The sequence below is a fragment of the Pelobates fuscus genome, chromosome 11, assembly GCF_036172605.1.
Source record: "Pelobates fuscus isolate aPelFus1 chromosome 11, aPelFus1.pri, whole genome shotgun sequence".
NCBI lineage: Eukaryota > Metazoa > Chordata > Amphibia > Anura > Pelobatidae > Pelobates > Pelobates fuscus.
Genome location: NC_086327.1, coordinates 50,338,758 through 50,352,663, shown reverse-complemented (window position 1 = coordinate 50,352,663; position 13,906 = coordinate 50,338,758).

Sequence of the window (13,906 nt, the reverse complement as noted above, 5' to 3'; positions counted from 1 at the left end):
GGGCTTCTGTTTGTCAGGGCCAGCGCAGCGCTTCCCCAGTGGACAGAGGAGCGGACAGTGAGGGATTGTCCCAGGGGTACGACACACACTCTGACAGCGGGGTTAGGAGTGTACGGGAGGGCCATAAATGTTGCTCCCGGGGACGGCATGATTACAGAGACAACCCTAGGCCTGCGGAATACAAGAGGCGGCGCAGGACAAGCGCCAGGCAAGACCGGGCAGGGTGTGTCAGGGAGAGGAGCCCGTCTACTGACGGGTGCAGTAGGCAGGGATCAGTCTGCAGGGCCAGGAGGAGAGGGGAACGGCGCTGCGAGTCTGGGTCCTCCGACGGGAGCGCTCAAGGACGGCCGGACAGTTCTTACGGCCCAGAGGGCCTGGCTACTAGGCGAGAGAGGCGCAGGGTTGACGACAGGGAACGTATGGAGGAAGGGCGGGTAGAGGGGCACTCGAACAGACTACCCAGGTGTTCTTCTCCCTACAGGTCGCGGAGCGGTACACCTACGGTCCCGCGGAGGGATCTGGCGGAAGGGAGTCGGCGTCAAAGGGACACCCCGGAGCCGCACGCGGCGGAGGGAAGGAAAACGACCCCGCGGCCTTCCGCGGCCGGAGGCTCTGGCGGTGAGTTGCCTGTTACATCACATTCTGATCCCATGTTAACTTGCCTAAAATCATTGTTAGACTCATGGGGCGGTGGGGAGGGGGCTTCACCGCAATTTTCGAGGGTATGGGTTCCGGAAGTAGGTTCCGGGACGTCGGGGCAGGCGAAGGGGGCGGTGAGTGGTGTCTCCGGACGGAGCACGCCCGAACCAGGCGACAAGACAGGCTTAAGTTCGGTGGGAGGAGGGGAGGTTTCTGACGCGGCGCGGCAGAATGTACATGTCTCTTTCGCGGGCCCCTTGGGATGTCACCTGAAGTCTGAGGTGAAGGACAGGATTTGGAAGGGTGAGTTCGTAGAGGTTTTTTCTCTCCTTCCTCTGGAGGAGTTCCTCGATCTAAAGGATGAGGATAAAAAGGATGCGAAGAAGGAGGAAGAAGAGAAGAAGCGTAGGTATCGGAAGATACCAAAGACGTTTGCGAACTGGTTGCGGGCTTTTTGCATACTGGCCAGCGTCATCGGGGAAAAGTTTCCCGATCGCTGTTCACAACTTTTTTGCTATTTGGACGGGATAGGGGACGCTTACCGGACGTATGGTGGGATTGCTTGGTGGAAATACGATGAGCAGTTCCGCCAACGTTTAGCAGCGAACCCGAACATGAGATGGGATCAGATGGATCTCCCCCTGTGGATGCGGCTCATGATGGCGCAGAAGGCTGCGCCCTTTCACGGGGCGGCCGGTGCAGCACCTGGAGGAGCGGCGCCGGCCGGACAAAAGAAGGGTTTCTGCTGGCTTTTCAACGAGGGCCAATGTAAATGGGGCTCGTCGTGCAGATTCAAACACGAGTGTTCCGGTTGCGGCGGTACACATGGAGTCAATAGGTGCTTCAAGAGAGGCAAATCGACTAGCGGGGGAGGTCCCAGTGGCGCCACGGCTCCTGCCGCTGCCACTGGGGGCAACTCCGGTGAAGGTAGGCGAGATGCTGCCATGGCTAAAGCGCTACGCTAATCGGGCTGACGCGGAATTTCTGAGGGAAGGATTCACGGAGGGGTTTAAGATACCGTTTAAAGGGACAGGGTCAGGGACTTTATGTTTGAATTTACGTTCCGTTCGGGATCACCCAGGGGTGGTGCGGGACAAATTGATGGCGGAGGTACGGCTTGGCAGGATGGCGGGACCCTATGCGGTCCCACCTTTGCCGAATTTGAGGGTGTCTCCGTTGGGGGTGGTCCCCAAGAAGGAACCAGGCAAATTTCGGTTGATACACCATTTGTCTTACCCAAAAGGGGCGTCCGTTAACGACGACATTGACGCGGCCCTGTGCTCTGTGTCATACGCGTCATTCGATCAAGCGGTGGAGTTGGTACGGAGAGCGGGGCCGAGAGCGTTGATGGCGAAGGTGGACGTGGAGGCGGCTTTCAGGTTGCTTCCTATTCACCCGACATGTCACCACTTACTGGGTTGTTTCTTTGATGAGGGTTTTTTCGTGGATCTGTGTTTGCCCATGGGCTGCTCTATTTCTTGCTCGTACTTTGAAAAGTTCAGCTCTTTCTTTGAATGGGTGGTGCGTCTGGAGTCGGCTGGGGGTGCAGTAGTGCACTATCTGGACGACTTTTTGTGCGTAGGTCCGGCAGGGTCCGATCGTTGTGGGCAAATACTAGGGGTGTTGCAATGGGTGGCACAGGTCTTTGGGATCCCGTTGGCGGCGGAGAAGACGGTAGGCCCGACGGTATGCTTGAGCTTCCTAGGGCTGGAAATAGATTCGGTGAAGGGTGAATGTAGGTTGCCTTTGGATAAACTGACAGCGCTCCGCCAGCGGGTGGGGGTAGTCAGGGGTTCGAAGAAGGTGACCTTGAGGCAGTTGCAGTCCCTGCTGGGGAGCTTGAACTTTGCTTGTAAAGTGATCCCTATGGGGAGGGTTTTTTGCAGGCAGATGGCTCGAGCAACCTGCGGGGCGCGATTGCCAGGTCATTATATCAGAGTCTCCGCTGCAATGAAGGCGGATCTGGATGTTTGGTTGTGTTTCTTACAGGAGTTCAATGGTCGGGTATATTTTAGGGAGGAGGCGACGTCATCAGAAGCGATAGGCTTATATACGGACGCTTCCGGGAGCGTAGGTTTCGGGGCCTACTTGGCTGGGAGATGGTGCGCGGAAGAGTGGCCAGAGGCGTGGAAGGAAAACGCCTTGATCAGGAACCTGGCCTTCCTTGAACTCTTTCCTGTGGTAGTGGCGGTATCTTTATGGGGCGAAGAGCTCGCGAACAGGAAGGTGATCTTTCATTCTGATAACATGGCGGTGGTGCAGGCAATTAATAATATCTCGGCATCTTCGCTGCCTGTGGTATGGTTGTTGAGGCGTTTGGTGCTGCTGTGCATGTCTTGGAATATTGTGTTTAGGGCGAAACACGTCCCGGGATTGTTGAATGTTATCGCTGACGCCTTATCTCGTTCGCAGTGGGAACGTTTTCGGGCAGCGGCGCCGGGAGCGCAGGAGACAGGTCAGTCATGCCCGGCGGAGATGTGACGGCTCGGGACGTCTTGCTTGGGGGCTTTATAAGAAGTTCCCTGGCGCCCGGAACGTGGACTGCGTACACCAAGGTATGGTATGAATGGGAGGAGATGATGGGGCAGTCTGGAGGGGCGAATTCGCCGGCAGGTAGGTTGGACACGCTTTTGTGGTTATTGTGTCGGTTATTCGCGGGAGGGGCTTCTCCCGCGAAGGTGGACCGTTACATGTCAGCATTGGCATTTTGGTTTAAATTCACGGGTAAGGAGGATATTACAAAAACTTTTTTGGTGAAGCAGGTGTTGAAAGGCTTTCGTAAAGGACGTAGGTCTGTAGACTCGAGACGGCCTGTGTCGTTTAACATTCTACAAGGCCTGGTTGACAGGCTGCATGACGTTTGCACATCTGCGTTTGAAGTGCTCTTGTTTACCGTAGCTTTTATTTGGGCGTTTTTGGGGCGTTCCGCATCGGCGAACTGGTCAGTTCTAATAAGTCCGGGGCGACTGGGATCCGGTTCGAGGATGTGTTGCTGGGACAGGACAAGGTCGAGATACGCCTGAGGCACTCCAAGACGGACGTCTTTGGGCGAGGTAAGACGATAAGTTTGTTTGCGTTGCCGGGGTCGGTAGTCTGCCCAGTAGCGTGTGGGCACAAATACTTGGGCGTGCGCCCTCAAAGCTCTGGGTGCTTCCTCGTTCACGAGGATGGTCTTGCGCTGTCGCGCTTCCAATTTGTCAGGGTATTCCGCATGGGGCTGCAACAACTGGGTTTGCATCCCATGCAATTTGAGACTCATTCATTTCGCATAGGGGCTGCAACGGAAGCAGCACGGCTCGGACTCGGGGATGAACGGATTAAACAGATAGGTCGGTGGGAGTCCGCGCGCTTTAGGACTTATGTACGAACAGATAAGTTGGTTTGAAAAGGGTGTCTGGTTGGGTTTGAGTTGTGGTGTCGATGCTCTGCTAGTTTATAACTTGTGTTTCTTTACAGGTCGGGTTGTATGGTTGGTGGGTCACTCCTACGTTTATTGGGCGCAGAAGAGGGCCGCAGTTCGGAGGAATGGAGCACAACTGGGCTTTCTTCAGGACACTGTACAGTTACAATGGTTTGGTTTTCGTGGTTTCAGTTGGCAGAGCATTAGTGGAGTGATTTTTGGTAAATTGTTGGAAGGAAATTCCCCGGACGTAATACTGATACATGGTGGGGGTAACGATTTGGGGCTTATCCCTCAGAGGGAGCTAATTAGGAGAATGAAACGGGATTTGGATCGCATCCGGGAGCGGGTGCCGGGAGTGGTTATAGTGTGGTCTGAGATGGTGCCTAGATTTAATTGGAGACACGCCAGGGACACAGCGGCGGTGTCGAGATGCCGGGGGAAGGTTAATAAGGCCATGTCAGTTTTCGTTAGGAGGTCAGGCGGGGTCCCGGTAAGGCATTGGGAGCTAGAGGGTATGTTACCTGGGTATTATCGTAAGGATGGGGTGCACCTTTCGGAGGTAGGTTGTGACTTGCTAAACCTCGGTTTTCAGGAAGGGATCTCCCGGGCCCTATTTCTGTGTGGTGGGGGGCGCTCGAGACATTAAGGGATCAAGTCTCGGGCTGTGGCGGGATAGGGCTAGGGTAATTGGGATGGAAGTGGATTAGCAAGTGGCTAGGCTAAGCTTAAGTTGAATTAGGCCAGAGTTGGAAGTGGTCTGTTGGTTCGAGCTCATCGGTGGCTCCGAACCTGGTGGTGTAGGGGTGTCTCGGTACACCCCTACAGTTAATAAAGTTACAATTATGGGGCCTCTTTGGTAGGCCGTGTGTTATATTTATGTGTTATTTATATTGTTATATATTGTTTATGGTATGGGGTCATTGTCTGGGTTAATGCTGTACGGATGGGGGTGGGGGTAAATTAATTTATTTGGCAATGACCCCAATCTGTTATCTTGTTTATTGAAAAATTTAAATAAAGCTGTGGACTTTTATTTTCCAACAGAAAATTGGTGTCTGTGTTTATTGGTGGGTTATGGGAAAGAAAATGCCACAAGCCGAATAACGACTGTGCGCATGTCATGAAGCCCATGGATCAGCGCAGTCAGGGGAATGGGCCTTGACAGAGCCAAGGAGTAGGCAGGTGGAGCTATAGATTCGGGGGTGGGGTTAGGGTGGAGCATACTAAAGGGTGTGGAAAAGTGCGAGTATATTAAGCGGCCATTTTAGCAAACGGCCATTTTAATTCAGAATCCGCACTTACCGGTTAATTGTCCCTCCCACCCTCCCTAGGTTTTTTAGCAGGTCCCGTTTTGTCACAGCGGCGGGATAGGGCTAGGGTAATTGGGATGGAAGTGGATTAGCAAGTGGCTAGGCTAAGCTTAAGTTGAATTAGGCCAGAGTTGGAAGTGGTCTGTTGGTTCGAGCTCATCGGTGGCTCCGAACCTGGTGGTGTAGGGGTGTCTCGGTACACCCCTACAGTTAATAAAGTTACAATTATGGGGCCTCTTTGGTAGGCCGTGTGTTATATTTATGTGTTATTTATATTGTTATATATTGTTTATGGTATGGGGTCATTGTCTGGGTTAATGCTGTACGGATGGGGGTGGGGGTAAATTAATTTATTTGGCAATGACCCCAATCTGTTATCTTGTTTATTGAAAAATTTAAATAAAGCTGTGGACTTTTATTTTCCAACAGAAAATTGGTGTCTGTGTTTATTGGTGGGTTATGGGAAAGAAAATGCCACAAGCCGAATAACGACTGTGCGCATGTCATGCCAATTATGAGTGGCCAAAATTAGATTATTATATATCTGGAATAAAATAAAATAGGAAGTGATTGTAATATTTTGCCCTTTGCTATTAAGGGAATAACCACCAACCCCACCACATTTTGGAATATTTTTTTCTTCGCTGAGTTTAAAAAAATAAAAATACAAATAAAAGATCTGACACTCTTTGTAGGCAGACTACACGTGTGCAGCAAACTGCAGCCACAAACTGTGTATATTACTGTGCGAAGAAGCTTGCACTTTCCAAAGAACAAGCAGTGGCACAGAAGCATAATCAGTAAGACAATTCTTCAATTCTTTATTTAAATGTCGACCGGCACATTGCATAACAGTACATTTGGCCTACGCAGAGGCCTAATCATCAGGAGTATCTTGATAGGTGTTTTACAGAAAGGAAGGATATGTTAGTGCAAATAATGATACCTTTCATGAGGCTTGCGCAGAAGCCATTTAGGCATGTTATTGTGTTGTGCCAAGTCCACGTTTTTATATATTGTCTCAATAAACAGGTTCTATGAATACATCGGAAAAACTGAGCATAGAGACATAGAAAAAGAAAGATAACAAATAAAATATAATATATAAAATATAAAACATGAAACTGTGGGTATGTCCAGCTGCGTTTCCTTCTTTTGCACAAGCGGAGGTTTGTCTATGACTCATAGTGTTATATGTCGTATTGTTCCCAGAGTGCCCAAGTTTTTTGGAAAGTGGCGCTAGTGTTACGGACCTGTGCGGTCAACTTGTCCATCAGGTAATTATCCCTAATTTTGGAGATTACTAGGGAGATCGGGGGTACTTCGTGTTTAATCCAATATTGTGCTAATGTTCTGCGAGCTGCCAAGTTAAGCATGTTCAGTAGTCTTTGGTCGTGTTTGTTTAGTCCCTCTGTTGGCCGTGATAGTAGGCACGCCCAAGGGTCTGGCGTTATCCTTCGTTGTAGAATATTTGAGGTTAGGTCTGCTATTTTCCCCCAATATATCTTAACCCTGGCACAATGCCACCACATGTGGATGTATGTACCCTTTTCTCCACAGAGCCTCCAGCAGGTGTCCGTGGGGCTTAGTTGCATGTGGCATTGTTTGACAGGGGTTGTGTACCACTGTAGTAGTATTTTGTATGCTAGTTCCTGGAGGGCCGTTCAAAATGGATACTTTTGCGTTAGCCTCCCAGATATCTTGCCAATCTGTCCCCTCTAGTGTCTCCCCCAGATCCATCTCCCATTTGTCTGTGTATGTCTGTGTGCCCCAAGTCCCCGATTCCAGGCATATGTGGTTGTAGAGTAGTGAGATTAGTTTGGGTGGCATACGCTCTTGCAAGCATATTCGCTCAAAGAACGTAGTCGGTTTGGCATTTGCCGTTCTGACTTCTTTCATCTGTGCAAAATCTCGTATCTGGACATATCTAAAGAAGTCACTTGTTTTTAGTGGGGCCAGAGTTTGCAGGTGTTGGTAGGATACTAGTTGGTTGTTTATGTACAGATGTGTGTAACGCTGTAGGCCTGTGGCTTCTATGCCGTGAAAGTCTTGCGCCCTTAATCCAGGTGGGAATGCTCTGTTGCGCAGGACCGGGGTCATTGAGGATGGTAAATCTGTTAATTTAAGTTTCCTTGCGACTCGGTCCCATAAGCTAAGGGAGTTGAGGATTGCCGGGCATTCGGTTCGCAAGAGTACTCTGTGTTCTCTGGGCACCCAAATGAGGAACTGTGGTAGGTCTGCACCAGTCATGAGGGATTCTATATCCACCCATCTGCGTTGGTTTTTCGGGCAGTGCCACTGGGCTATTTGAGCCACTTGGGCAGCGGTGTAGTAATGGTGCAGATGCGGCATACCCAAGCCTCCTCTCCACTTGGGATTATATAATATTGCCTTGGCTATTCTGGGTCTCCTTCTTTGCCATATAAAGGCATCTATTGCTTTTTGTGTATCGGCTAGGTCGCTCTTGGTGACCTGGACTGGGAGCGCTTGGAAAAGGAATAGCAGTCGTGGCAGTATATTCATTTTTACTGAGTGTAGACGGCCGAGCCATGTAATTGGCTTGTCTGTCCAGTTGTCTAAGTCTGTTTTAAGTCTATTGAGTAGTGGTGTGTAGTTGTGTTGGAATAACAATTTGTGGTCTGCTGTTAGTCTAACGCCTAGATATGTGAGCATGGTTGCCTTTGTTTTGATGTGGTACGTTTGTCTGATGTGTTGTATCTCATGATCCGGTATGTGGAATGGCAATGCTGTTGACTTAGTGAGATTGACTTTGTACCCGGCTATATCCCCGTATATTTGTAGTAGTTTTTCCAGATTCGCCATTGAGGGAATCGGTTCCGTGAGTGTAAGGAGGATATCGTCCGCATATGCTGCGGTTTTAAAATGCTCCCCCCCAATGTGCACCCCTATAATATTTGGGTCAGTTCTGATTAGATGTAGGAGTGGCTCTAGAACGATCGCGAATAATAGCGGTGATAAGGGGCATCCCTGTCTCGTTCCATTACTCACTCGGAACGGTGTCTTCGGGGCGCCTGTTATTATGGTCTGTGCCTGAAGGTCTGTGTATAGGGCTTTTATTGCTGTGATGTATGGATCAGGGAAGCCTTGCTTTTGTAGTAGGTGGAACAGGAAAGACCATTGAACCCTGTCAAAGGCCTTTTCAGCGTCAAGGGAAAGAGCCAGGGATGGTGACTTGGAATTAGCCATGAGCCACATCAGATCAGCGCCTCTGCGCGTATTCTCGTATAATTGGCGTCCCAGCATGAAGCCTACCTGGTCTGGGTGTATTAATGTAGGAAGTAGTGGGGTTAGCCTTTTCGCCAATATTTTCGCGAATATTTTTAAGTCAGTGTTAATAAGGGAGATTGGTCTGTAATTAGTGGCTAATGTACCGTCTTTGTCGGGTTTGGGGAGTAGGATTATGTTGGCAGTGGCCATGTCGCGGCCCGGGGTACTGCCTTGGAGGAAATGGTTGCATAATTTGGTGAGGTAGGGTGCTAATTCCACCTTATATTTTTTGTAGTAGCTCATATTGTAGCCGTCTGGACCCGGTGCTTTGCGACCTTTAAGGGCAGATATCACCGATTCTACCTCCTCCTGTGTGATGGGGCTCTCCAGTGTGTTGGCCTCTGCTGTGGACACCTGGGGCAGGTTTAATTGGGATAGGAATTCTGTTATGCGCGTGATATATTGGGCCTGTGCGTCCCCTTCTCTTGGGGTGTGGTTGTATAGCTTCTGAAAGTACTCCGTGAATGCGTTGTTAATGTCTTTAGGGGTATGGACTAGGTCATTGGCTGCGTTTCGTAGTGTGGTTATGGGCTTATGTCCTTGTCTGGGTCGGAGAGTCCGTGCTAGTAGGGTGTCCATTTTGTTAGCTTTTTCGTAGAAAAAGCGCTTTGACCAGACTAAGGAGCGTGCTATGTCTGCTATGGTGAGCTCTTTGATAGCGTGGCGTACGGTCTGGAGTCTTGTATATGTGGTTGGGTTTTGCTTATGTTGTTGTTCAAGTTTCCGCATAGTAGTTTGCAGTTCTAGGAGGTGTTTCGTTTTGGTTCGTTTTTTATGTGTGGCGGCCTGTATGAGGTGTCCCCTTAACACTGATTTATGTGCTGCCCATAATGTGGTTGGGTTGATATCTTCCGTGTCGTTAGTAGTGAAATAGTCTATGGTTTTCAGACGTGTCGTAGTGGATATGTCATCGTCGGTGAGTAGGTCCGTGATGAGTCTACATGTCCAGGCGTTGTGGTGTTGGCCTATTCCTAAGGTTATAGTTACATGTGCATGGTCCGACCATGTGATGTTGTTTATTTCTGAGTGGATTAGTTTAGCCATACCAGCTCCGTTGAGAAGTAAATTGTCTATTCTGGAGTAGGTAGTGTGGGGTGTCGAGTAGTACGTATAGTCTAGTGTGTCTGGGTGTTGGAGTCTCCAAGCATCCATAAGTCCGGTGCGTTGGAGGAAAGTGTGAAGAAGCTTGTCATGTCCCCCTCTTCCCTGTGAATGCTGAGTCCCCGCTTTAAAACTACGGTCGGTAGCTGGGCAGGGTACGGCATTTAGGTCCCCTCCCACCACCAGTATGCCTCCTTGTAGTGTGGAGAGCAGGGATACTATGGTGTTCCAGTAAGCACTATCTGGTTTGTTAGGTGCGTACATATTTACAATATGTATTTTGGTGTTGTAGTAGTTGCCGGTGATGGCCAAAAATCTGCCTTCAGGGTCCTTCTGCGTGTGTGTGACCACAAAAGAGCAGCGCTTGTGTATGAGTACTGCCACCCCTGCTTGTTTTCGCAACGCCCTAGCCTCGTGTATAATATTGTAAATGCCATCCCCTAGTTTGGTTGGTGAGGCCTTCGGTATGTGTGTCTCCTGTACTATTGCTATGTCTGCCTTTTTTGCTTTTAGATCTCTTAGGAGAAGTCTGCGTTTGGTTGGGATGTTTAGTCCCTTAGCATTGATAGACAGAATTTTCGGTGTCATGTGTCTGTTACTCTCGTGTGGCGCGTGATTGCTAGGTGTGTTGCTCCCCTACCTGTCCGTCGTCTGTTGGTCTCCCACTCATCGAGAAACTTTGTATCTTGGCCCTCTAATAGGAGCTGGTTCAGTCCTCCACTTGTGCTGGTCATACCCAAAATCATATATGAAAACATGAACATAAACATAAAATAACTTAACATTTTGTACATAATTACATAGAAATCTGTGCGCACTGGTCTTATACTTTGCCAGTGTCGGTTGGGGGTGCCCCCCACCTCTGCAGGTCCAAATTTTGTCCTGCGCAGGGGGGGGGGGGGGGGGGTTGTCTCCAATCCACTGTGCCTCTATATGAGGCTTCTCACGCTGCTTTAAAGTTGTGGAGCTCAGCTCCTTATTTTGAAGCCCTCCGGGTGTAATGGGGGGGGGGGGGATGTACTGGTAGTGTACCGCATGCTGCAGTACTCTGATAGAGGTAAGCCCTGTAGGCCTTAATAACTCAGTATTCCCCTTGTCTTTGTACGAGGGACCTTGCTACAGTAGCACGCAGTATATCAGCATTACACAAGAAAGGTAATCTCATTACACATTGCAAGGTGGGAAACACTGAGTCCCTAGGTGATCCTGTGGTCGGGGGGGGGGGGGGGGGGGAGGGGGACCCAGTGACCTACGTGCTCCATTTTACTGGTAGCATTCATGCTGCTGGAGTACTGCGGTACGTGTAAGTACAATGGTCCCTAATGTCTCCATTATGCTAACTTTAGGAGTAGGCTTGTATTTAAAAGGTTACAAAACAATGCTTTTTTTTTTTTTTTTTTTTTTCATGTAACTGATATATTATTACTATAGGATTTGCCGTTGTTAGCGATTACTATCGTTAATAGGTGCAGCCGTGCTTCTGTATGATATCCTTTAAGCTCCATAATATCCTGCACCCTAAATAACTAGAAACTTAAACTTAAAGGGCAAGCTGAAAAGCAGTAGATTACCCGTAGGAATTCGTTTCTGGTGTTGACCTGTTTCTGCCTGTCCTCAATTAATTTGAATAGTAGCCCCTGCTATAAGAGGTCTAAGGATGCTGGGATCATCAAAGCCCCAGTGGACAGTGTCCACAGCTTACTCTATCTATAATCTAAAAATTAAGTGAACCTCTGCTTTTATTCTTTCAAGATTCTTTTCTTTCAGGAAGTGTTCCAGAGGATTAGAGGAAGGCAGATGTGGTTCCTATATTCAAAAAGGGTTCAAAATCCTTGCCTGGAAATTATAGACCTGTGAGCTTAACTTCTGTGGGAAAATATTTGAAAGGTTATTAAGGGATAATATTCAAGGATTCCTTGAGAAGAACGTGGTTATCAGCAAAAATCAGCATGGTTTTATGAAGCACAGGTCATGTCAAACTAACTTGATTGCGTTCTACGAAGAAGTAAGTAGAAGTATAGATCAGGGTGTTGCAGTGGATGTGTTTAAACTCAAGATGAAAATTATTGTTTCTTAAGTAGAGCATTGGCTTAAACATACAAAGAGTACAAAGAGTTGTCATTAATGGTACATTTTCAAACCTAGGTGGCAAGTGGTGTCCCTCAGGGTTCTGTTCTGGGACCCCTTGTATTTAACATGTTTATAAATGATCTTGAAAAAAGCATTAAAAAAACATGTTTCAGTGTTTGCAGATGACACAAAACTCTGTAAAGTAATACAATGTGAGCAAGATATTAGTTTGCTGCAGAGGGATTTAGATAGACTGGGGGACTGGGCACTCAAATGGCAGATGAAATTTAATGTTGAAAAATGCACTTCGGCGTAAAGAATGCACAAGCAACGTATACCCTTAATAGAAGCAAATTAGGGATAACAACACACGAAAAGGACTTGGGAATTGTTATAGATAACAAACTATGCAACAATGTGCAATGTCAATCAGCAGTGGCTAAGGCCAGAAAGGTATTGTCATGCATGGAAATGGGCATTCATTCTTGGGATGAGAATATAATTATGTCTCTTTATAAATCACTGGTAAGACCACTTATTGAATATGATGTGCAATTTTTGGCACCTGTTCTAAAGAAGGATATTATGGCACTATAAAAGGTGCAGAGGCGGGCTACAAAATTAATAAAAGGAATGGAACATACCAGCAATAAAGAAAGGTTAACACATTTAAAACCTCTTTAGTTTAGAAAAACGTTGCCTGAGAGGGGATATGATAACATTATACAAATATATTCAGGGCCAATACAAACCATTGGGTGGAAATCTATTCAGAAACCGGACTTTCCATAGGACACGAGGTCCTGCGTTTAGACTGGAAGAAAGAAGATTTTGTCTAAGGCAAAGGAAATGTTTTTTTACTGTAAGAACAATAAGGATGTGTAATTATCTGACTGAATAAGTGGTTTTATCAGCGTCGATACAGATGTTCAAACAGCAACTAGATGCATACTTGTATAAACAGAATATTCAAGAATATAATTGTTCAATGTAGAGTAATAGCTGCCTGATCCAAGGATAAATCTGACTGCCATTCTGTTGTCAAAAAGGATTTTTTTTCCTAGTTTGTTGCAAAATTGTAGATTATGCTAGCTTTAGTGTACCTATAATCTTAATTTTATTAATGACAGGAGGCGAGTATTTGCTTAAGTCTCTCTTTACTAGAACTCCACAGCAGCACAGAAAACAACCAATCAGAAAAAAGTTAGGTACTATAAAACTCCCCTCCCCATGCATCATTTCCTCTTTCAAGCTGCGACAAAACAGAATAAAAGGCAGAGAACATCATGGGGAAGAAACGAAGTCCTCGATACGATGAATATAACGATGTCCACCATCCAAGTGTAACCGTCAAACTAGATAGTGTAGATGGACTGTAAACTGAAACGAGAGAAAAACAGAATCGAACAGGTTGATTATCCAATGAAATGTACTCTGAATAAACATGTAGGTACCCAATGTAGCAACCAAATTAACCTAATATGTAAATATCCCAACCCTACTTATGAAAAAAAACACAGACATAAGGAACAAGCGACAGGTAGCAGAGACAACAAACAGAGTTGCATACGTACCTGATAATCTAAACTATAACCTTAAACAAGGGAGGGACAAGAATGGGTGGGAAATACTGTCATTAATAAAATTAAGATTATAGGTACACTAAAGCTAGCATAATCTACAATTTTATAACATGACAGGAGGCTTCGTATTTGCTGTTTCAACGCTCAGTTCGCCAATCCAACGCTGTTTGTGTCGCTGGTATCTATTCCAGGAAATATCAGAGTAATCCTAATTGGACATTCCAAATACGATAAATGACAGCCGACGGGTCAAAGAAGATGCCAACCGACGAAGCATCTCAAATCCGGAAAAATGCACCATCCGCCGGTAAATCCATTGTACGTGGTGTTGCAACCTGTTTCCTAGAAGTCGGTCCATGAGCTGGCAAGCTGACCTATTAGCCACATTCCTGTAGTTGTATAATTTCGAAATCCGATCTAGGACTTAGGGTCGCGAGAAGAAAACTGACACCAAGTCTCAACTCATGATCCGTAAGGCGGCTCCTCCGATCGTGCCAGGCGATGCGGCCTTG